General features: G+C 48.1%; 1 protein-coding gene across 6 annotated transcripts in view; it reads right to left on the bottom strand.

Annotated features, from left to right (window-relative positions):
• The window catches only part of KIAA0232 (KIAA0232 ortholog), an 88,916-nt gene extending 75,234 nt beyond the window's left edge, over window positions 1-13,682 (bottom strand). For all 6 annotated transcript variants that reach the window (XR_011073969.1, XM_068543470.1, XM_068543474.1 and 3 more), the window contains exon 1: window positions 13,524-13,682. The gene's annotated coding sequence lies outside the window, so the exon portion shown is untranslated. The remainder of the gene's footprint in view (window positions 1-13,523) is intronic.
• Window positions 13,683-23,308: the final 9,626 nt, after the last annotated feature.

The raw sequence follows: 23,308 nt of genomic DNA, 5'->3' as shown, positions 1-23,308 counted from the left end.
TTATTAGTTAAGAACATTTCCTTCTACTTGACATTTGCTAAGATCACAAATACAGCTCAGTCACCTATATCTAGAATTAGTGAACAAAGACACTTTCTTCCTTATAAGCGTGGTTTTCTTCCAGCAACAGCAGAAGCAGCTTACGTTTACTGAATCCTTACTATCTACGTGTTCCCTTTTTACAGATGATGAAACTGAAACTTAGGAAATTAATTTCCCCAAACAGCAAGAAAAGAGGAAGAGTTCGGATTTGAAAGCAGACTGAGCTAACGCCAGGGTCAAGCTCTTCACCACCACAGACCATCTGATAACAACTAGCAACAACTCAGAAGGATCCTTCTGGCCCCAAAGGGGATGACTTTAGCAGCAATGGTCTCATCTAACTCTGGCTTTCCAGGAATTACACTTTGCTCTAATGGAGTCCAATACGACCACGGATTCTGTAAAGGGTCCTTCAAATCATCAAAGCAGGACAAATCAACAGGGGAAAGAGAGCAGTAGCATAAAATGAGATGAGAATTTAAATTCACATTAAATAGGTTTCACATTTTTGAGAATGAGCTATTGCTCTGAGGACCTCAATGTCACTGATAAATACTTGAAAACAGGCAGACAGATGGCTAAAGAAAACCAAGGAAGTCTCAACCACACCAAGAAAATAGCAGGTTAGCATCGATACCACGTGAAATAATGTAAGTTTAAGGAAACCAGTGTGTCTAACCTGGGACAGGAAAGCTTACTGTGCACTGTGACCCCGTTCACCGCGTGAGCCCACCCCTGCCACACATACATACATATTACACACACAGTGGGGGGGTTAGGGGAGTCACAGACACAGGGCACAGACTTATCCCGTATTTCTCCAGAAGCCTAACCAATGAATCAAATCAAATCAATCAAAAATTTTCTAAGAAAAATACTGTCCAACTGTGGCAGACACTGTGACGTACCAGCCAGACCCGCAACTGAAGGACACGTTGCCAGCTGCTGGGAGTGCTGTGCCAGCTCCTCAGGGACTGCCTCAGCGGCAGGGAGCTGTCCCTTCCAGCGTCCTGACCCTTCCCAGGACTGCCCCACATCTGATGACTGACTGTCAAGAGTACACAGGTCCAACCTGGAGCAACTCTGAAGGGCTGTTCTACCTCCACAGCTCCCCATGGGGGGCGCCAAGGCTGTGACTGGGCCTGCAAAGCAGCCCAGCTTCTCCCTTCCTTCTACAGGTTCTGCAGGTGTGGCCCCCAGGCGTACTTCTCTTTTTTTTCTTTTTTTAATATCTACTTATTTATTTGGCTGCGCCGGGTCTTAGTTGCAGCACACGGGATCTTCGACCTTCATTGCGGCATTTGGGTTCTTTAGTTGCGGCGTGCGGGATCATTTAGTTGCGGCATGTGGGATCTAGTTCCCTGACCAGGGATCAAACCCAGGCCCCCTGCGTTGGCAGCACAGAACCTTAGCCACTGGACCACCAGGGAAGTCCCTCCCAGGGGTACTTCCTAATCAACATTCTGCATGCTAAACTGTCTGCAGCTGCTTTTCAGAGAACCCACCTACCAAAGAACTCATAAAGGAACCAACTGCCCCATCAGATTCACGACCCCCTTAATCATAGTTAAATATCAGAAACAACCACCATTTGGTGTATGTTTACTTTGTTCAAGACACAGTGGGGGACACAAGGCAGCTTAACCTGGAAGGTAATGGTGGCGTGTTGTCTAGTAATTTTAAAGCTAAGAGAATGTGATTTCAGCACATGCACGAAATGATCATACTCACACATCGTTTGCTCTGCAGAAAAACCAGAATCCAGCATTCCACTCTATGGAAACTCTATGTTTTGTGTTTAAGAACATGAATATGCTTATCAAAGCTCTAGGCAACGTAATCACTTTCAATTAGTAACTCTTCTTCACTCTCTTACAAGCACTATTCATTTTCAATCTACCTCTGTTCAGGCCCTAATCCAATGACTGATGTCGTTATGAAAAGAAAATGTGGACAAAGACACACAGAGAATGTCACACGAAAACAAAGGCAAAGACTGGACTGCTGTGCCTACAAACCAAGAAATGCCAAAGACCGCCAGTAACCACCAGAAGTTAGGAGACGGACACAGAGCAGGTCCCCCCTCAGAACCTCCAGAAGGAACCAACCTTGCTGACAACATCTGGACTGCAGACTTCTAGCCTCCAGAACTGAGAAAGAATGTCTGTTGTTCTAAGCCACCTAGTTTGTGGCACTTTATTACAGCTGCGCTAGGAAACAATACAGCACCTCTGCAGCACTTCCTACCCTACCTATGATTGAAACTGCATTTATTCTCCCACAACTTTTTTTTTTAAATTTATTTATTTATTTTATTTATGGCTGTGTTGGGTCCCCGTTTCTGTGCGAGGGCCCTCTCTAGTTGTGGTGAGCGGGGGCCACCCCTCATCGCGGTGCGCAGGCCTCCCACCATCCCGGCCCCTCCCGTTGCGGAGCACAGGTGGACATGCAGGCTCAGCAATTGTGGCTCACGGGCCCAGCCGCTCCGCAGCATGCGGGATCCTCCCAGACCAGGGCCCGAACCCACGTCCCCCGCATGGGCAGGCAGACTCTCAACCACTGCGCCACCAGGGAAGCCCTATTCTCCCACAACTTTTATCTTGGTAAAAAGTATATAGGGATGTGACAGTGGAGCGCATCGGAAGCATGCCATCTTCACGTTCAGAGACAGGTCTGCTAATCTAGTGTTGTGCAAACATTTCTCAAAGTAGCAGAACCCAGTACCATATCTGAGACAGGCTGAAGGGGCACAGGGGAGGGGAGGGGGGGCCTGGCCAAACACGCCTCCCCGTCGCCCCACCCTCTGCCTCATGCCCTAAGTACGTGGGCTCTCTAGAATTCTTTTATTCATCCGTTCATTCAATAAATCTTTGAGCACCTACTTTGTGCAGACACTGCTTTCACAGCATGAACAAACACTGAGCTAAACCAAACCTCCTCATCTTACGGATTAAGAAACTTAAACATGTATTCGGGGTCCCAGGTGAGTCAAGCCCAGGGCCACTGTGGGCCAAGGTCCGAAACTGGTGCCCTTTCCATCACACCATCCGCCCCTCATCTAACCTGCAGCCTTGCCATCATATAATTGTACAGAATCAAAGCCACGCCTTTTTGCTTTGCACTTAGCAGATCCTTTTAATCAGCTCCTGGCTTGGCCATTACTGCTCGCTGTCCCCACAGGCCCGGAGGCATCTTGAAAAGCTGACAGACCTGACTCCCGAGCCAGAGAGAGAGGGAGACCAGCCCTGCCCCACCGTAGCCAGTGCAGACTGCAGGGCACTACCTGAGCCTTTTCAAGGTGATCGCCAGCCTGCCCTGGCAAGGCCCAAGTAAGTTCCACTCAGAGGAGCTGCGGGTTCCATGACAGCTTCTATCGCATGGCTAGTGAAAAAACTTGGAAACGCTGTTCTTAGATGTGCAAGTGTGTTTTTGGAAACAGGAGAATGAAATGCAGGGGGAAAAAGTATAAGATCTAAGGGCAAAAACATGTGCCTGACACACATACCAACACAGTAAAAAGAAGCCCCTGAGCGGCACCGGAAGGTCCTCAGACGGCCTGTTGCCAGTGAAGGGCCAAGCCTGTTCCTCAGCTCTGGAGCCCTGTGCGCTGATCAGGCCAGAAGTGGACTGGGGCCGGGGGCGGGCAGGGAGGGGACGCGTGCCAAATCATGTGACTACCACAACAGAACAAGCTGCGTGTCAACCAGAAAACCCAATTACAGGTCTAGATAATGGACGGCCACTCCAGTGGCTAGGTCCACTCCCCGGCTTAGAACTGGGAAAAAGGAAGGTAAGAAATTCTCACAGTCGTTTCATCTAGGGAAGGTTGCAAGATGAAAGAAAGCCCTGAGAGCGAGGCTTTGAAGGTCACAGCCACTTGCCTGCATTAACTGCGTCCAATCTTCTAAATGTGTGCTTCTTCCTACTGTGTGGCTGCATCCACAGAGAGGCTACATTATAACTCTGGTTGAAAAGGCTGCATTCTTGTCCTGATGAGACTCACTTAAAAAACAAAAACAAAACAGTATAGGGAAAGATCCCACTCTACAGACCACCTCCAAGACTTGTTGACTCCTAAAGCCACGGCCGTCGGTCACACGGTGGCAGGCCTAGTTGCTCTCTGGTGGCAGGCCTAGTTGCTCTCTGGTACTTTTCTTTCGCTCAAGCTCTAGAGACCACAACTGTTACCACCCTCACTGCGCCGCCCTCTCGGCCCTTCCTCTGTGGGGCCCTCCTCCTCTTCCCCAGCTCTCCGCCCAGGCCTCACACTTCTCTGTTTACATTCACTTCCTCCTTTGAAACCATCCAATAGCAAAACCTGAGTCACGCCAATGTAATTTAAAAGTTTCTAGCAGCCATGTTAAAAACGAAAAACAGATGAAATTAATTTTCATAATATACTTTAACTCAATAGACCCAAAATATTATCACTCCAAATATAATCAAGGTAAAAGATCATTAATGAGCTATTTTACATTCTTTTTTCCCATACTAAGTCTTTGAAATCTGGTGTGTATGTGACACTTACAGAACATCTCGAGTCAAACTAGCCTCATCTCACATGCTCAGAAGCCGCACGTGGCTCATGGCTACCTTACCTAACAGCACAGGCCTAGCTGATCTCCACTCCCATGATTGTAATCTCTACATCTGCGTAGAGATTAGTCCAAACTTTCTCTCACCTCCGTTTCTCTCTCATGAACCCAAAACTTACAGAGCCATCAAGCTACTAGACGGTGTCTGAGTGGCATCTCAACTTACAACATCTCTTAAAAAACACAAACGAAAACCCACAAATTCTTACCACCACCATCCTTGCCATGACCTTCCCAGTGTCAGTCAAGGGCAACTCTGTGCTTCCACTGCTCAAGTCAAAAGCTCTGGCACCATCCTTGACTCCTCCTGTTTCTCTCACATTCCGTATCCAACCCTTCAGCGAATCCTCTCCGTTCCACCTTCATAACGATGCACGATCGGGGTCTTCCACTTGCTCTGCCCTCGCCCTGAATAATGCTCTGCTCCTCAGACAGCCCCACACCTTTCTCCCTATTCCGTTCAGGTCTCAGCTCAAGTATCGTCTTACCAGAGAGCCCTTTCCTGCCCACCCTAAACACACAACATCCCTCTGGCCTACTTCATTTTCCCTCTTAGCACGCATTTGCACTTGATCCGTGTACCCATCTGCTTGCTTCCCCCCCACCCGCCCCAGCACTGAATGGTGTGGTGGCCACAGGCAGCCCCTCGAGACAGCCTGCCGTGGGGAGCCCAGCTGACTGAGAGCCTCCAGTTGCTACACGGTCACCACGGCAAAGACATCAGGCCACGTGTCCCTCAGGGTGCTCCCAGCAATGCTGACCAGCAGGGGGTATAGATCTGACCTGCCGAGCAGCCGGCAGCCTGGTCAAGACTGTCTCCAAACTGCCCTGGCCTGAGGCTGCTCTGGCCTGCCCTCCCCCATCTCTCCTCCCACAGGATCACACCTGCACGGAAGGGAAGCCGATGGCTCTTCCCAGCACTCCTGCTCCCTCCCTCCCCGTGTAAGTCTCCGGCATGCCTAACCATCTTGGCATCTAGGCATAGGACACTGTGAGCAGACAAGCGCCGTGTGAACCAATGAATCTCCAGGAAGAGCCGGGCAGTGGAAGTTGCAAAGATAGAAGTTGGGGCTCCTGCTCTGCCATGTATTACGTGTAACCTTAGGGAAGTTTCTTGAGACCTCTGAGCTGCAGCTTCATCATCTGTAAAATGGAGATAATACCTCCTCTCTCAAGAGCTGTCAGAAGGATTAAAGGAAACAGTTTACCTAAGGTCCCTAACAAAAGGCCTCACATGTAGGAAGTGCTTTAACAAGTGTGAGCTCCTTCTCCTCGTTACCCGTGTTCTAATAGCTACTTCTAAGAACCCCTTACCTTTCCCCTTCACCACAAACTGACCACTTTTAAACTAAATAACGCCCCAAATAACCCCAAATACCCGCAGGACTACTTCAGAAAAGAAAATACCCAGCCTAATGTCTAAAATTATAAAAACTAATAAAGCTGCCAAGAAAATTTTCCATATGATCGATGATAATTTAGAGAAGTTAGAAACCTGTTCATCAGTTTTTGTTTTGTTTTGTTTTAGGCTGCCTAGGTTAAGGAGGTTTCTCACAAAAGTTCACCAAAACATTATGTATAAAAATGTTGGGCTTCCCTGGTGGCGCAGTGGTTGAGAGTCTGCCCGCCAATGCAGGGGACACGGGTTCGAGCCCTGGTCTGGGAGGATCCGACATGCCGCGGAGCGACTGGGCCCGTGAGCCACAATTACTGAGCCTGCGCGTCTGGAGCCTGTGCTCCGCGACAAGAGAGGCCGCGATAATGAGAGGCCCCCGCTTGCCACAACTGGAGAGGGCCCTCGCACAGAAACGAAGATCCAACACAGCCATAAATAAATAAATAAATAAAATTTTAAAAAAAATGTTTACTTTGTTACAATAACAACATGGACACCCACTCCATCAACTAATCAAATAAATTCTAGTGCATTCATACCACAGAATACTGGGCAAATTAAAAAAAAAACACAGTGAAGTAGATCTGTACACGAGGTAGGTCTATACATGCTGATATGGAAAGCGCTCCAAGATACAAAGTTTAGTGTTTGTTTAAACGAAGAACACTCTCTACCATGACTCCGTTTTTTAGAAGTACAGGCATAATTTTTTTTCTATGACATCCGAGAAGCTTATCAGTGATTTTTCAAAATGAGTACAGGATGGGAAGGGGAGTGAAAGAGAAGACTTAATATTCATCTTATAACTTACTGCTTTTTTAGATTTAACATGGACTTTTTAAAAAATAAATAGACTTTATAAAAGTTACTTATATTCAAAACAATGTTTTGGTAAATCATACAAAATATATTTTGATAGTTTTAAATTAAGCTTTACATCTTATAAAAACAAGAAACTGCTTCGATGGCACCATCAAAAAACTATTAACAATACAATCAGTAATAATTATCTATGGTGGTAATCAAAGGAAGCAGTGGCAAAAACAACAACCAAAAAAAGGACCAAAAATGTGTCTATTCAATTTCAGCTTTTTCGTGGTGATCATTTTGTAATGCATAAAAATAACTGAATCACTATGTTGTGTAGCAAAACTCATATAATATTGTAAGTCAATTATACTTTAATAAAAAAATTTTTTTCAACTTTCTCACCAATAAAATCTTCAGGGAAGCTGCTAACAAGGAGCTAGATGTTAATCAGACACCCAAGAAAAAGCTAGTTACTGAAGAAAAGAAGTAAAGAGCTCGAATAAATCCCCAAACTGGGTAAACAATTTTGAAATAGTTATGTACTGGCTATTAAGATTCCACAGGTACTCTGGAAAACGTAATTGAGCTAGAAACAAACTCCTGGCTGAAAGGGAAAATAAATCCCTCCCCACTTTCTACCTCCTCCTGTTATTGAGGTAACAACCACATTACCAAAAAAGAAATTTGAAAACGTGCTGAGGCCCATTTCTTTACACTTATTTATCTCCATGTGTGACTGACTCATTTGACATCAGTGTGTGCTGAGTGACCACTCCCTGCGCCAGGCACCATAAAGACTATAGACACACGGTGCCTAGGCTCGCTTCCCGTCACCAGAGAACCACATACATGTACAGACGTGTACACACACACACAACCTGCATTCACAGAACTCACATTCCTTCACCACTCTAGCTAGGAACACACACACAAAGCAACACATTCTCAAGCAATTTTGCAATCATTAATCTTCTAACTGTCCTACTGCTTTTATTTCTAATTGATACTATTTCATCCACTGGGATAGGCCTATCATCCCCAATTCTTTGGGGCAGGTTATAAGAGAGATTTATTAGGAATATAATAATTCCTAATAATAGGAATATAATATTTCCAATGATTTTTTAAAAGCTCATAATCATCAATATAGTCAACGTAAGTTAAACAGCAATTAATACATATTCTTATGTTGCTGCAAGTAGCGAATTCCATATTATGTTACAACCAGAGATACCACTTTTTAAGGTTCCTGGATACAACCTGTCCATCAGTAACACATATAAACTTAAAAACAGTACCTAAATATTTAATTAAAAGTTTCAAAATGATAGCTGTTTTCCTCCCCTAGCTTCTCCCTGTCTAGCCATAGGGCAAGACTGCTGAGCAGACAAAGGAAAAGATAGAGAACTACGGAGAAAGCCTAGTGGCAAGAAAAAGCTTTGGAGATGACTTCAAAAACAAAATTTCAACAGTCATTCCAAACACTAAATAAGAAGATTCTACTGCTTAATATATAATTACAAGATGTAAGATTAAAACGAAAGCATGTGCTTTACAGAAAAATAACGTATAGTATAACAACTGACAATCCATTTTCCACTTTCTTAAGCCACTGCAAAAAACCTGGCTCACTTACAGAAAGGTTTCCCTTCTTCAGAATAATTTAGGACCACCATCATGAATCTGCTTATGCAAAAGCTCCCTCCAACCAAATACTCCCTTTTCTGCTAATTCCCAAAACTAACGAAAGAGTGAAGATGGAGAGACCAGATGATTTTTTTTCCTTTACACAGAAGCCAGAAATAAATCTGTGAACACTGTTACAGTAACCAGCATATACAATCAATCAACATACCCTGCTAACACATATATATGGAATCTAAAAAAAAAAAAAAAAAGGTTCTGAAGAACCTAGGGGCAGGACAGGAATAAACACGCAGATGTAGAGAATGAACTTGAGGACATGGGGAGGGGGAAGGGTAAGCTGGGACGAAGTGAGAGTGGCATGGACATATATACACTATCAAATGTAAAACAGATAGCTAGTGGGAAGCAGCCGCATAGCACAGGGAGATCAGCTCAATGCTTTGTGACCACCTAGAGGGGTGGGATAGGGAGGGTGGGAGGGAAACGCAAGAGGGAGGAAATATGAGAATGTATGTATAGCTGATTCACTTTGTTATAAAGCAGAAACGAACACACCATTGTAAAGCAATTATACTCCATAAAGATGTTTAAAAAAAAAAAATCAACATACCCAACCACTACACCTGCTCCAACTAACAGCTAAAAGCTGCCACTTACTGGGCACTTATTACGTACTGGGCCCTGTTCTGAGTATGTCGTGTGGATTCATGAAGCTCTCACATAAAGCCATTCCAACCCCACTCCCCCTCTGCTAAATTCAGAGAATGTAGAGTGATTGAGTTAACTCAATCAAGGATTTAAATCAACAAGTACTACGTGAAAGACTACATTACACACTAGAGGGAATCAGCAATGGATAAGATTTTCCTCTCTTCCCTTAACGAGTCTGTAATCCATGTAAAGAATAAACTAAAAAGTCAAAAAGAAAAAATAGCTGAGTGGAAGTATCATCAAGCCCCGTGTAGGAGAATAATGAAGAGTTAATTCTGAAAATCAGGGGAAGCTTCTTTCATAGAAGTAGAAGCATTTAAGCCAAGCCTTCATTCAGTATTAAGGATTTTGATAAGAAGAAAAAGGCAGAAAGGACATTCAAGAGTAAAGAAGTCAGACCAACAACCATGAACGTGGCCAGAGGTCTAGTGCTGAAATACCAGGTAACAAGAGAGATGCAGTAAAATATGAAGCTAAAAGTCAGAATGAGGCCAGATGGCACAGGTCTTAGAATGATTTCCTAACCCCTTAACACTAATTCTCAACCGGCCAGGGGGTGATGCCGCCGAGGTGAGAATCTTTGTAGGAGTAAGCCTACGGACAGCACTAGGTCATAACCCCAGGCATGACGGAATAGGGGGAAATGTCAAGAACCGCTGGTACATACCTGGGGGGCAGGGCATGATACGATTTGATTTACATATTGAATAATTCTGGGAACAGAACACAGGAGGACTAGAGAGACTAGATACAGGGAGGCCAGTCAGCAGGCCTACCGGAACAACCCCCATAAGAACCGACAAGAGCCAGGGAGGGCAGGGGCAGGGGAACTGTGGAGAAAAACAAAAAGGTTGACTGAAAAGACACATGGAGGCAGACCTGGTAAAAATCTGGTCAAGAAAAGGAAGCCTCAAAAAGTTTCCAGCCTGAGTGACAAGGAAGACGAATGTGCTGTGAAGTAGTATCATCTTATTACCTTTATCTGAACAAGGGCATGCAGTACACAAAGAATAGCCACTCTAAGTGACACCGCAAAGCAAAAATAGTACAGACAAGACTGTTCTCATTTCACAAAATAAAGAATCTGAAGTTCCAGAGAGATTTCACCGACTTGCCCATGGTGACCCAGGGGTGAGGAGATGAGCCAACACACAAACCTGAGTCTCTCGAATCCAGGTCTAATGCACTTAAAATAAGCGCCCTCAAAAGCAGTTTACTTTTTGAGTATAATAAATCTCCAAAAAAGTTTCAAACAAAAAGCGTGTAATCTGCTGAGAGTGCAATTACATTTTAAAGGTAAGGAATATTTTAAAACGTATGCTCTGATCCCCTCTCCCAAGAGACAGGGTGCAGTGACTTCAGTCAGCATTGCTGGTTCATGGACCCTGAAAGTTTCCACACACATGGGAGAGGTGGTTGTTTGTATTTTGTGTAAAAATATCACTTGGTATTTTGTGAGAGATTAAAAATAATTGAAAAGAAATATGCTAAGTATTACCCATCTTCAATATAATAAAACCTCATTCCCAGTGCTGTGGTTGGTACTGTTATTAAAACCGTTTATAATAATAATAATGTCCTCCGTAAGGTGGATTACAGACTTTGACTTTATTTAGCAAACATCTGAACATTTTCATGGTTAAACCCTTGAGCAAGGTGTTGGGGATAAAATAATCACATGGTCACCACAGCCAGAGTATTACATACACAACACGTGATATAGGCAATAACGAAAGTAAAAATAGAAGATTATGACTGCAGAAATGAATAATTCACTTTGACAGGATTTCCAAAGGGCTCCAGAGAGGACATAAAATCAGATGTGGACTTTTAAAAAGTGGAGTGGGTGGAAGTGAGATCGGGTATTCCAGCCAGAGAAGAAGATATAAGGGAAGAAGGGATGAAGCAGCCTGGCCTGTTCAGAGAACCAAGAGTAGTCTCATTTGGCGGGACAGTGTGGAAAGGGAACCAAGAAGACAGGTACAGTTCAGAGATGACCAGGGCCAGACTGTGAGGGGCCTTGAATGTGATGCTGCTGAGTCTGCATTCTGGCCTCCAAACAACAGGCGGTCGGTCAGTCCTTAGAAGCCTTCTGAGCCAGAGACTGACAGGATCCAATCTGGATTAGGAAAGATGACCTGACAGCCAGGCAAAGTGCAGATAGGAAGGGATGGGGAGGAGCCTAAAAAAGCTTTAAGCCAAGAGAGGAATCTGAAGCTTTGACACACTAGCACTACCTAATATTTTCAAAGGGACTGAATGTTGGCGTAACAATTTCACATCTCCCCTCACTTGATCATTCCAACCATCCCACGAGACAGTTACCATCACTCTTCCCATTTTAGAGACGAGAAAACTGGCCCAGAGGCCATGAACTGCTCCAAGTCAAACGCTGCTGAAACAGGGAGAACCACCCAGGCTCAGTACTTTCCACACAATGCAAAATAAAAACAACCCTACTGCTTTTGAAAAGTGCTACTATAAAATAAAGCACAGAGTGATCTATGGTATCATTAAAGAAGTGCTAAAACTCCATTTAATTTTCTTAAATGTTTGCAACATGTAACAAATAAGCTAATGACCCTTAAAACAGTTACAGATTTGCCTTATATTGATGCCATGGTAAAGACTGGTACTTTTCTTTAAAAACAAAACATTTGTACCTCTAATTCTACTTTCTACAAAATTAAATATTTAAGAGTCATAGTCTCTCCTTCCTTCAATGTTTCAGTGGCCAAACTGACTGGCATTTCATTGATGACACAGGCTTATGTAAAAACCGTAATATGTGTGCCCAAACTGAAGCAGTAAATATTTTTTGAATTATTAAAAATTCATTATTTATCAAGTACAGCAACTGAATATAGAACATTGCAAGACGGTTACCTACAGATATGCAAAGGCACGATTTCAGAAATTTTTGTCACAAAGAAATGTCATAAAGATCCTGGGAACCATTTATGAGTGGATCAATCCGAAATAACCGATGAGAGAATATCTGACCTTCAGGCTGCAAAGTGACAGATCTGCCCCCCCCCCCAACTCCCCCGACCACCGCCACGTCGGATTCGAAGTCTATGAAATGGTCAAGGTGCTCTGGCCCCAGTCTTACTGCACAGGAGAAACCTACCTTAGGGATTAGGGATTTGATTGTATAGTTAGTTTTATCCACGGCATCACCTATTATCAAAACTGCTTGCCCCGACCTCTTCACCAATCTCCTACCACTGTTTTTTTTAAACAAGCAAAGACCCAGACATGTAAAGCTCAATCTTAGGAACCTGGCCGAAGTAGCCGACCTAGATATCCAAGAATCCAACCCAGGTATTTATTAGCAGAAACCACATTTAGTTAAACCATTCCAAAGAACCACATGTCCCCCTACCCGCTTAATCTCCTGCACTTTGTACTAGGTGAGGTCTCCATTGCTTGTCTATGGAGGGCAAAAAGTGAAAGGTGGCGAAAGTGAAATCAAAACCGCTTCTGCCAGGATTTGGGGGGATCCGCCACCAGCAGCTGGGCAGGCCCGTTCAACTGCGCACCGCCCGCTAAATCCTGGGGCTGCAGGCATTTCCCTCGCGACCAGCAGTTCCTCGGACGCGGAGGGGCGGAGAGCTCCGAGGGGCTGCCGGGAACGCGTGTGCTTGGAGCCGGCCCGAGCCGGCTGAGGCCCTCCAGCGCTGCGGCCGCGGGTGACTTTGCGGGCCCGTCCCTCCCGCGGGCGGCCGTAACCTTCGCCGAACCTTGCGCCTCAGGGCCCGCCCCGCCGGCAGGGCCCGCCCCGCGCGCGCAGCGCCACAGGCCCGCGCGCCCGTCCGTCCGCGCCGCCCCGCCCCGCCCCCGCCCCTCCCCCGCCAGCGGCTTCCCTTCCCGGGCCCCTAAAGGACAATGCAGGAGGGGAGGGGGCGGAGGAACGCAGCTGGGCGAGGGCAGCGCCGCGAGCGCCCACCCGCCGGCCGGCCGGCCGCTCCGGGTGTCCCGCGGCCGCCGCACTCTGGGCGCCGCACCCCGGCCGCACGTTCGCTCCCCGCCTCGCCGCGCCTCCCCCCAGAGAACCGCTCCCAGCGCGGCGACACCCGCCCATTGTGCGGACTCATCGTCCGCCCCGTGCGCCGGCGCCCGGCTCCCCAGGCCCGGGGTCCCCGGGCCGGTAGCCCACCGCACGCCCGGGGCCCGGCCGGGGTCCTCGCGGAGCCCGCGGCCCGGCGGGGCGGCCCGGCCTCCCTCAGCCCGGTCCTGGAGACCCTCGGCCGCGGTGGCGGCCCGCCCCAGCCGCCCGAGGGGCCGCGGCCCGCCCAGCCCACCCAGCCCACCCGCGGTACCTGCCGAGCGGCCGGGCGTCGCGGCGGCTGGCGGGGGCGCCTCCTCGCTCCGAGGGCTCCGAGCGGCTGCCGAGTGCCGGGCAGCCCTGGCCTGCGCCTTACGTAAAGCGGCGGCGGCTCCGGCGCCACTCGGCGGAGGGCAGGAGGCGGCGCACCGCGGCCGCTCCGCTCCGTTACCCGGCAACTGGCCTCAGCGCCCAGCCAACCGGGCGCGCTCCATATCCTTCCGCCCAGGAGCCGGGATTACATCAGCGTCACCGCCCCGCCCCGGCCCCGCCCCTACGGCCGGCGCTGGGCTTCTCGACGCGGGCGGGCGAGCGGAGGGGCGTGGAGCCTGGAGGTGGCCTGCCGCTGTCGGTGGGTTCTGGGAGTCGCCGGGAGGTTGGAGGACTAGAGGCGGGAGCCCACCCTGTGTGCGGGGCGTAGGAGCGGAGACGCCCCTTGCGGAGGGGCGAGTGGGGCTCCTGAACTCCGCCGCCGCCCCTACCCGCCTCCGGGCCGCCTCGGTCCCCGCCTTCCCGGCACACGCTCCACCTGTCTGCGGCCCCCTCCTCGCCGCGTCCTGGGATGGCTGGAGTGGGCGGTTTAAAATACAGGCTTAAAAGAAATTTTTTGTTTTAACCCAGAAGACAAGCTAAAGAAATGTGACATGGCTCTTTTTATTAAGTAGGCAAAAATAAATTCTGGAAGATTCGGAAGTGGGAACCAAAAATGTGCACTAACCTTTTAATCAAAGTCTCTTCACACCCACCCACTTTTCCTAAATGTGATTCGTAGGTCTGTCCTTAAAAAGGCAAATAAGTATCACAGGCACCAGAGAGAAAGGAGCCTTGGAGATTGCCTATTTACTTAAGAGGGAGCGTGACCTGCCTGGGGGTCATTCTTCATTGATTTATTTGTTGAGTACCTACTACGTGCCAGGCACTGAGCTTTCCTTTCAGAACTTGCGAAGCAAGGTTCCCGCACCAGCTCCCCGGCGCAGGAGAAGCTGACGTACAGGCTGGGAAGGGGCAAACTGGACACTACGGCCTGGGTGGGTGCTGGAGGGATGGGCCACGAACTGTTTGCACACTATCCACAAAGTGCTTTTCTGTACACCTGTGTTTTGTTCTTAAGAAGAATCCAGGGTCAAGGCATTATCACCCCCATCTCACAGGAGAGAAACCCGAGGCTCAGAGAAAGTAAATAATTTCACCTAAGCTTTCCTGCTCCGGAAGAGGTGAGGTCTTCTGACTTCCCCAGACCACACTGCCCCTTGCAGGATTTGAACCCAGGCTCCTGGCTATGAGGTCTGGGGTCTTCTCCTTTACACAGCTCTCTGCCTTCATCAGTTTGCTCCCAATTTTACTCTGTGAGGTTCATCTCAGCTGAATGTGTCTCATCATGAATCACAGTGCATTCAATCAATGTCTTCTGAGCACCTGTTCTGGGCCTTGCTGGACGCCAGGCAGGGGTGGCCCTGCCCTCTTGGAGATCAAACTCTGAAAAGAGGGAGAGGATGAAAGGGTGTGGGAAATCCAGAGTGACCTGGGTGCAAAGAAGGGGCAAGTAATGGAGCTTCGGAGTGTAGTTCCCAGGTGCCCTCAGACCTGGGATTCACAGACCAACCCCCCCCCCCCATATAGGGGATTTGCAAAGAGTGGTCAACTTTTAATTTTTGCCGCGTTAACTTTGTCGTCATCTACACTCATCATTTAGTGAAAAGGACTTATTAACAGTAAAAAATAAAAATACAGTCAGCCCTCTGTACCCATGGGTCTGCATCTGTGGACTCAAACAACCATGGATCAAAAATACTTGAGAAAAAAATTCTGGGAAGTTCCAAAAAGCAAATTTTGACTTCGCCACAACTATTTACATAACATTTACATTGTATTTATAACTATTTACATTGCATTAGGTGTTATAAATAATCTAGAGATGATTTAAAGTATGAAGGAGGGGAATGTGCATAGGTTATATGCAAATACTGTGCCATTTTATGTAAGGGACTTGAGTATCCTCCAATTTTGGTAGCGAAAGGGTCCTGAAACCAATCCCGGCTGAACGGAGGGATGATTGTAGTAACAATATATCTCAGATATTCTCAGAGAAAGGTAACACGGTTGGCAACTTTTTAGCCACACACACACACACACACACACACACACACACACACGGGTTTTCTGACATTTTTCTCATTTTGCCACAGACCAGTTTTTATAAACCACGAACTAGTGGGACCAGAAGGCTTCTTGGAGGAAGAAGTATTTAAACTGAGTAGGAATTAACTAGTATTAGTATGATTTTGAGGTGGTGGGGGAAGATTACAGGTTAGAAAATGAAAATATCTTGTTTACTTTGTTTCCTTAACAAAACAGCCCCCTTGGGAATTCCCTGGCCCTCCAATGGTTAGGACTCTGTGCTCTCACTGCTGAGGGCCCAAGTTCAATCCCTGTGGTGCGGCCAAAACAAAACAAAAGCAAACAAACAAAAAATCCAGCCCCTTTGCCTTCAGATTATTTGGTTTTTTGGTTTTTTCCCATTTACTTATTTATTTATTTATTTATTTGTTTATGGCTGCGTTGGGTCTTTGTTGCTGCGTGTGGGCTTTCTCTAATTGCGTTGAGCGGAGGCTACTCTTCGCTGGCTGCGGTGCGCGGGTTTCTTATTGCGCTGGCTTCTCTTGTTGCAGAGCACGGGCTCTAGGCACACGGGCTTCAGTAGTTGCGGCGCACGGGCTCAGTAGTCGTGGCTCACGGGCTCTAGAGCGCAGGCTCAGCAGTTGTGGCGCACAGGCTTAGTTGCTCCGCGGCATGTGGGATCTTCCTGGACCAGGGCTCGAACCCGTGTCCCCTGCATTGGCAGGTGGATTCTTAACCACTGCGACACCAGGAAACTCCCAGATTATTTGTTTTGATGAAAGTCCTAGAAGGCTTGGCTGACTCCAGCCTCAGGGCTTTTGCACTTGCTGATTTCTCTTCACAGAACCTTCTCTCCCCAGATGTTTGCGTAGCTGGCTCCTCCTTGTTCAAGGCTCAGCTACAACGTCACCTGCTAAGAGACACCTTCCGTGATCCCCACTTTAAAGTAGCCAGCCTTCCCAGTCATGATGCCCCCATCCCGTTTAGTTTTGGTTTTTATCCATAGCTCTTACCAGTATCTGAAATTATCTTGGTTGTATGTTTGTTTACTCTTTAAGCTCAGCCTCCCTTGCACCGGGGACCTGAATCCCAGGAGAGCAGTCATCTTGTCCATGGTGTTCACCGACCCACCACAGGGCCTGCGAGTTTGTAGATGAATGACTGAAAGGTCATCTGTAATGTAGTCCAAGTAGATACACGTGAGAAAACAACCCTGTGTTCATGGGAGCCGTCGGGAACTGGGTTCTCAAGCATGAACCCACACTCTTTTTCTTTAATTAATTAATTTATTTATACTTTATTTTTGGCTGCATTGGGTCTTCATTGCTGCGCGCGGGCTTTCTCTAGTTGCGGCGAGCAGGGGCTACTCTTCGTTGTGGTGCGTGGGCTTCTCACTGAGGTGGCTTCTCTTGTTGCGGAGCACGGGCTCTAGGTGCAAGGGCTTCAGTAGTTGTGGCATGCGGGCTCAGTAGTTGCGGCTCACGGGCTCCAGAGAGAGCCACGGGCTTCCAAAACTTTAAGGAATGTCAAAGGCAGGGTGGTACACTAAAGAGTGTGGGTTCAGACTTCCCTGGTGGCGCAGTGGTTGAGAATCCGCCTGCCAATGCAGGGGACACGGGTTGGAGCCCTGGTCCGGGAAGATCCCACATGCCGCGGAGCAACTAAGCCCGTGCACCACAACTACTGAGCCTGCGCTCTGGAGCCCCACTTCAGGATTTTGTAAAGAGAAACCATCTTGGCCTCTGTGTATGTCTGTGATCGTTCATTTCTCCAGTCTGAGAACCACCTGTCTCGGCTCTTTAACCCCTGCACGAGGACAAGGCAATGAGAGGGGGAATGTGACAACTTCCAGTGCCCTCTGACTTTGATGTTCTGGATTCCAGCAAGGATTTCGGTGGATGCCAGCTGGGGCAGTAGTTTTGTAACCCCATGTATGCGTGGTGAACAGCAGGACGAGGCTGAGTCCAGGATGCTTGGTGATGCTGTGCAACCCACACTGACTGATAGAAAGCAGGGGTCAGGCCTCCTTGGCTCTGTGACCTTGGGTATGTAATCTCCCTCTCTGGGCCTCAGTTTCCCCTTCTACGCAGCAAGGGACTTAGGCAGGAAGGTTTCAAAAGTCTCCTTTTTGTTTTTTTTCTTTTTCCTGTGAACGTTGGAAACAAAATTTCAATGAAGCTACACTTTAATACAAGTGGGAGGCTAGGGAGGGAGGGGTAGGAGGCATATGGGAAATTTCTGTCCTTTCTGCTCCATTTTGCTATGAAGCTTAAGTTGCTCTAGAAAATAAAGCCTGATCTTAAAAATCAAAGAATGTGTACAAACCTCAGTTGTGTCCAACACTGACAATAGCAGCCCATTTACTGAGCCCCCAGCTGTGTGCCCGCTGCTTTACTCGCGCCATACTGATCCCGCACATCAGCCAGCAGTGGGGAGGTTACCCTTATGGGCAGTTAGAGACGCCGAGGGCTCTGGAGGGGTTAGGTGGGCTGCCCAGGCCGTGCTGCTACTGTGTGGCAAGCACCGGGATTTGACTGTAGCCCTGTGCCCCGCGGTGCCCTGAGAGTCCATCCCGAGCCAGCTTTTCAGTGAATGATCCCCCGACCAGAGAAGCTCCCCATTGACTCCCCTTGGGACCCATCCCCTCCTTTAGGATTCTAACGTTCACCTCAGCTTGAACGTTGTCACTCAAGGCGGCCAGCTGGACCTACAGCCCCTCCTGACCGACCACCCCTCCTCTCAGCGGCGCTGCATTCCTCTTGGGGGTGCCAGATACCCTTCCAGCATCTGGAGAGTTGAGGTCAAGCCTCTGACACAGCCTCACAGTATGACCTTGAGGAGCCCACTGACCTTCACAGGGCTTCCATTTCCATGAGAAGACGGAGGGGTAATAGGCCTGCCCTGCTTGGCTGTTAGCTGTGTTCAAGGCCAAACAAAATCAGAGGCGCGGTCTTGCCATTATTCTTCCAAATTTGTTCCGATGGCTGCTGGCTTTTTCCTCATTCCTACCCCTTCACCCCAATCCACGGAGAACTCAACAGTGGCGCCAGCGACGGGCCAATCTAGAGGTCGGGTAAGTATGGTGGTTAAGCCCACTGGGTTGAAGCAGAGCTCCACCACTTATTAGCTTGCTGACGTGGGTAAGCTATTTAGCCTCTCAGTTTCCTCATCTGCAAAATGCTGTAATAATAATAGTATCCACCTGGGACTTCCCTGGTGTTCCAGTGGATAAGACTCCAAGCTCCCAATGCAGGTGGCCTGGGTTAGATCCCTGGTCAGGGAACTAGATCCCGCACGCACGCTGCAACTAAGACCCGGTGCAGCCAAAATAAATAAATAAAAATTAATTAATTAATTAATTAATTAATTAAAAAATAATAATAATAGTATCCACCTGAGAGGGTTGTTGTGAGGGGGATACGTGAATCCATGTAGAGGGTCAGAATAGTGCCCGGTGCACAGGAAACACTCCGTAAACGCCAGCCCCAGCTCCGGTCCCTTCTTCCTCTGTCCCCCTTCACTCCACCGCTTCACCCCATCACTCAGCAGCCTCCTGGGGAAGTTTCATCTGCTCCACAGCTTGAACTAACATGGAGATGAGGGACACGTATATCTCTCTCCTCACCCTGACCTTTCTCTGAGGCCCCAGACTTGCCTCCTGCACTTGTCACCTTGCTGGTGGGGACCCGCACTGCAGCATGTCCGCAGCTAACTCATTGCCTTCCCCAAATAATCAGTGCCCTCTCCCCAGCCGCTGAGCTAAAGCCCTCATGCTCTGCCCTATGAAATTTGCTCCAGAAATGACCTTGCATTCGGGCTCTGAGGTCCGGCCGACCAGGGTGGGAGTCCAATGCTGCCGCTCGGCAGCTGTGCAACCTTGAGCAAGTTACTTCCTCTCTCTGAGCTGGCTTCCAAACCTCGAAAATAGAAACAACCAGAGCACCCTCCAGGAGCAAACACCAGTCTCTTGATTGCCCAGGATATGAAGCCCCTTCCTGCGATTGGGGAAACCGCCTCCCCCTTGTGAGTCTGGGTGGGAAGCAAGGCTGACGTCCCTCTGCTGGAGCCTGAAGGCTAGACATTGACCACACCTCCCGACCTCCTGGCCTCAGCACTGATGGTTTGTTATTATTAGTAACAGAGGCTTCCTCTGCACTGGTTTGCCCTTCTACGCCCAAGAGGACCCTGCATCTGGGCGACTGACATGCAAAGGGCTTGGAGGTGATTTTTAATCAAGGTATTAAACTGTGAGCATAGCCTACCGGCAGCTTGTCAGACACCAGGCCTTCTATACAAGAGGGTGATCCATCCAGGTGATATCTAAAAGCCCAGAGCAGGTGAGCCGGAAGGTAGTCATCCCCTCTCCTCCATCAGAAGGGGCTCCCCTGCTGCCATAGGAGGAGGGGCCGGGAAGGCATAAGAGGGAATGCCTTTCAGGAAAGCAGGTCCCACCACTGGGAAGCCTGGGCAGACCGAGATCCTCTCCATTTACCTCCACATCTTGGGCCAGACCAGTTCTCGCACCATTCTTGTCAGTGCACAGCGTGGGGCAGTTCCCAGCCAGGCAAGGACGACAGGAAATCGGCCCTTGTCTTCCAAGCGCTAAGGGCACAGGGCCCTTACGAGGGCACTGATGTGCTTGACTCCCACCTCCTGCACTCTCAGACCAGGTCTGTGCTATGTGGATCAGACGTGGACACTTTGAGGACTGCACCGTCTCCCCAGGGACTACATGTACATAACAGAACGTGATAGAGCAAAAATGAAGGAAGGCACACTCACCTGACATTTGTTCAGTGCCTACTGTATCCATTTCCTAGTGCTGCTGTAAAAAGTGCAACAGAAATTTGTTGTCTCATAGCAATAGAAGCTGGAAGTCTGAAATCAAGGCGTCAGCAGGGCTATGTCCCTCTGAAGGCTCTAGGGAAGAATTCTTTCTTGTCTCTTCTAGATTCTGTTTTTTGTTTTGTTTTGTTTTGTTTTGGCTGCGTTGGGTCTTCACTGCTGCACGCAGGCTTTCTCTAGTTGCAGTGAGTGGGGTCTACTCTTCGTTGCAGTGCACCGGCTTCTCATTGCAGTGGCTTATCTTAGGCGTGCGGGCTTCAGTAGTTGTGGCATGCAGGCTCAGTAGTTGTGGCTCGTGGGCTCTAGAGCACAGGATCAGTAGTTGTGGCACACAGGCTTAGTTGCTCCGCAGCATGTGGGATCTCCCCAGACCAGGGCTCAAACCCGTGTGCCCTGCATTGGCAGGTGGATTCTTAACCACTGCGCCACCAGGGAAGTCCCTAGCTTCTGTTGTTTTCCAGCCATCCTTGGCATTCCATGGCTTGTAGATGCATTACTCCAATCTCTGCTTTGGTTGTCACATGGCCATCTTTCCTCTGTCTCTCTCGCTTCTTATGAGGATGCCAATCATATTGGAGCAGGGGCCCACCCTACTCAATATGACCTCATCTTTACTAATTACATCTGCAAAGACTATTTCCAAATAAGGTCACTGAGGTACTGGGGATTAGGATTTCAACATATCTTTTGGGGGGAACACAGTTCAACCCATAACACCTTCTATGTTCTTGGTCTTGTGTATTACACACACTATCTCATTTAATTCTCACAAGAAGGGAGGGACTATTATTATCTTTGTTTTACAGAGGGGGAAACTGAGGCTCAGGGAATTGAAGTAATTTTCACAAGTTTACAGTTCAGCTGGTTCACAGATTCAGGACTGGGAAACAGCCAGGTCCCTGTCAATCCCAAATCTGTTTTCTTCCCTCCCATCTTTCTGTCCATTGATTCAACAAATTTGGCAGACACTGTGCTAGACTCCTGGTACACATTGGTAAGTAAAGCGAACATGGCTCCGTGGAACTTACAATCTAAGTATGGAAACCAACTATAAAAAAAATAGAAATATGTCATTACTAACCTGTTAAATGCTCTAAGAAGAAACAAACAGGGGGAATCTACTTAATTATCTACTTAGACTTTTATCAGCAAGAGGCTTCTCTGAGGAAGTGATATTCAGCTTGAGGTTTGGAAAATGAAAAGGACCCAGGTCTTTGTGATCAGTACCGGAAGGTAGGTTGAAGGGTTGAAGGGAGTATTCCAGGCAGAGGAATAGCACATACAAAGGTCCTGAGGCAGGGGAGGTCATAGTGCACTGAGAAAATGAAAGCAGTTTGGCATGGCTGGAGGATTCCAGGTGACATTGGAGAGGTGGGATGTGTGTGTGTGTGTGTGTGTGTGTGTGTGTGTGTGAACAGAGTGCAGATCAAGCCTGGCCTTGTAGGCTATGGCAAGGAGTTTGGAACTTATTCATAGTGTAGGTGGGAGCCGTGAATCTATGGTGAGTGCTATGGAATAATTCATTTACCTATTCAACACATTTGGATTGAGCACTTATGATACGCTTCATGTTCTGGAGGTGTTTGCATGGGGCGGGGAGTCTCAGGTCTCCCGGGTGCCAGATCAAATCTCAGTTCAAAAATGTCCCCAAGGCAAGGCCACCATTCAGGAGCCGTGTGCCGGAAGAAGGAGCCAGGCTTCGGCTCTCACTTGCTGGTGATCCTGGGCAAGTTATGTCCTTTCTTAGGGCTCCTGCTTCCTCCCTTGCAAAGTTGTCAGTGCCATGTGTGCGCCTGCGAAGGAGTGAGAAAAAGGAAGTTCCTCTTGGTGACCCTCTGCCCTTGACTTCTAACCATATCTCAGACTCATGGGAAGTGGCAAGTTTGTATAGTGCCAAGAGCCAGACTGTGGCCAAAGCTGTCTGACTTTGGGTGACCACTGAGCCTCAGTTTCCTTATCTGTGAGAGAGGGTTAATAATACATACCTGGGGGACTTCCCTGGTGGTCCAGTGGTTAAGAATCCACCTTCCAATGCAGGGGACGTGGGTTCGATCCCTGGTCAGGGAACTAAGATCCCACATGCCACAGTGTAACTAAGCCCACACGCTCTGGAGCCCGAACGCCACAACTAGAGAGAAGCCCACGCGCTGCAACGAAGATCCCACGTGCCACAGCTAAGAGCTGACGCAGCCAAATAAATAAATAAATAATTTTTTAAAAAACATACCTGGTGCAGGGAATGAGCATTCAGAACTCTTCCTGTACCTGGAATTGCCTGCAGGAAGGTTGTACATATTTGGACTGTGAGCAATGGATGCTTTTACTGAGCACCTACTATGTACATACTCTGTGCAAAGAACTCTCACCTATACTATTTCCTTTCAACCTCATCCACTGCCCCACGAGTCCCCATTTAACAGGTGAGGACGCTGAGGCTCAGAGGGCTGAAGTGACTTGTCCAGGTGACTGGACCCAGCATTGGAAACCAACTCTCCCTTCTGGTGCTCTGTCCACTTTAAACAGCCATGGGTGTCCCAAGATGGGACTGACCTTCTCAGGAGTGGTGAGAAACTTGTAAATGGAGTATGTGTGTGTGGCCTGATCACTTAGCTGAGATCTTGCAAGAGATATTGAAGCACTTACTACGGTCTAGACAGGCTGAGCTCCAAGGACCTCTCCAACCCTGCAAGTTTGGGACAATAGCATTGAAGGCTGGCTAAAGAGAGCACCTATTTTAATTTTTTTTTCACAAATGCGTTTTTTTATATATATATAAATTTATTTATTTTTTTTTTGCTACATTGGGTCTTCGTTGGT

The sequence above is a fragment of the Eschrichtius robustus genome, chromosome 4, assembly GCF_028021215.1.
Source record: "Eschrichtius robustus isolate mEscRob2 chromosome 4, mEscRob2.pri, whole genome shotgun sequence".
NCBI lineage: Eukaryota > Metazoa > Chordata > Mammalia > Artiodactyla > Eschrichtiidae > Eschrichtius > Eschrichtius robustus.
The sequence above is the reverse complement of the archived record's forward strand: the minus strand, read 5'-3'. Positions and strand labels throughout refer to the sequence as shown.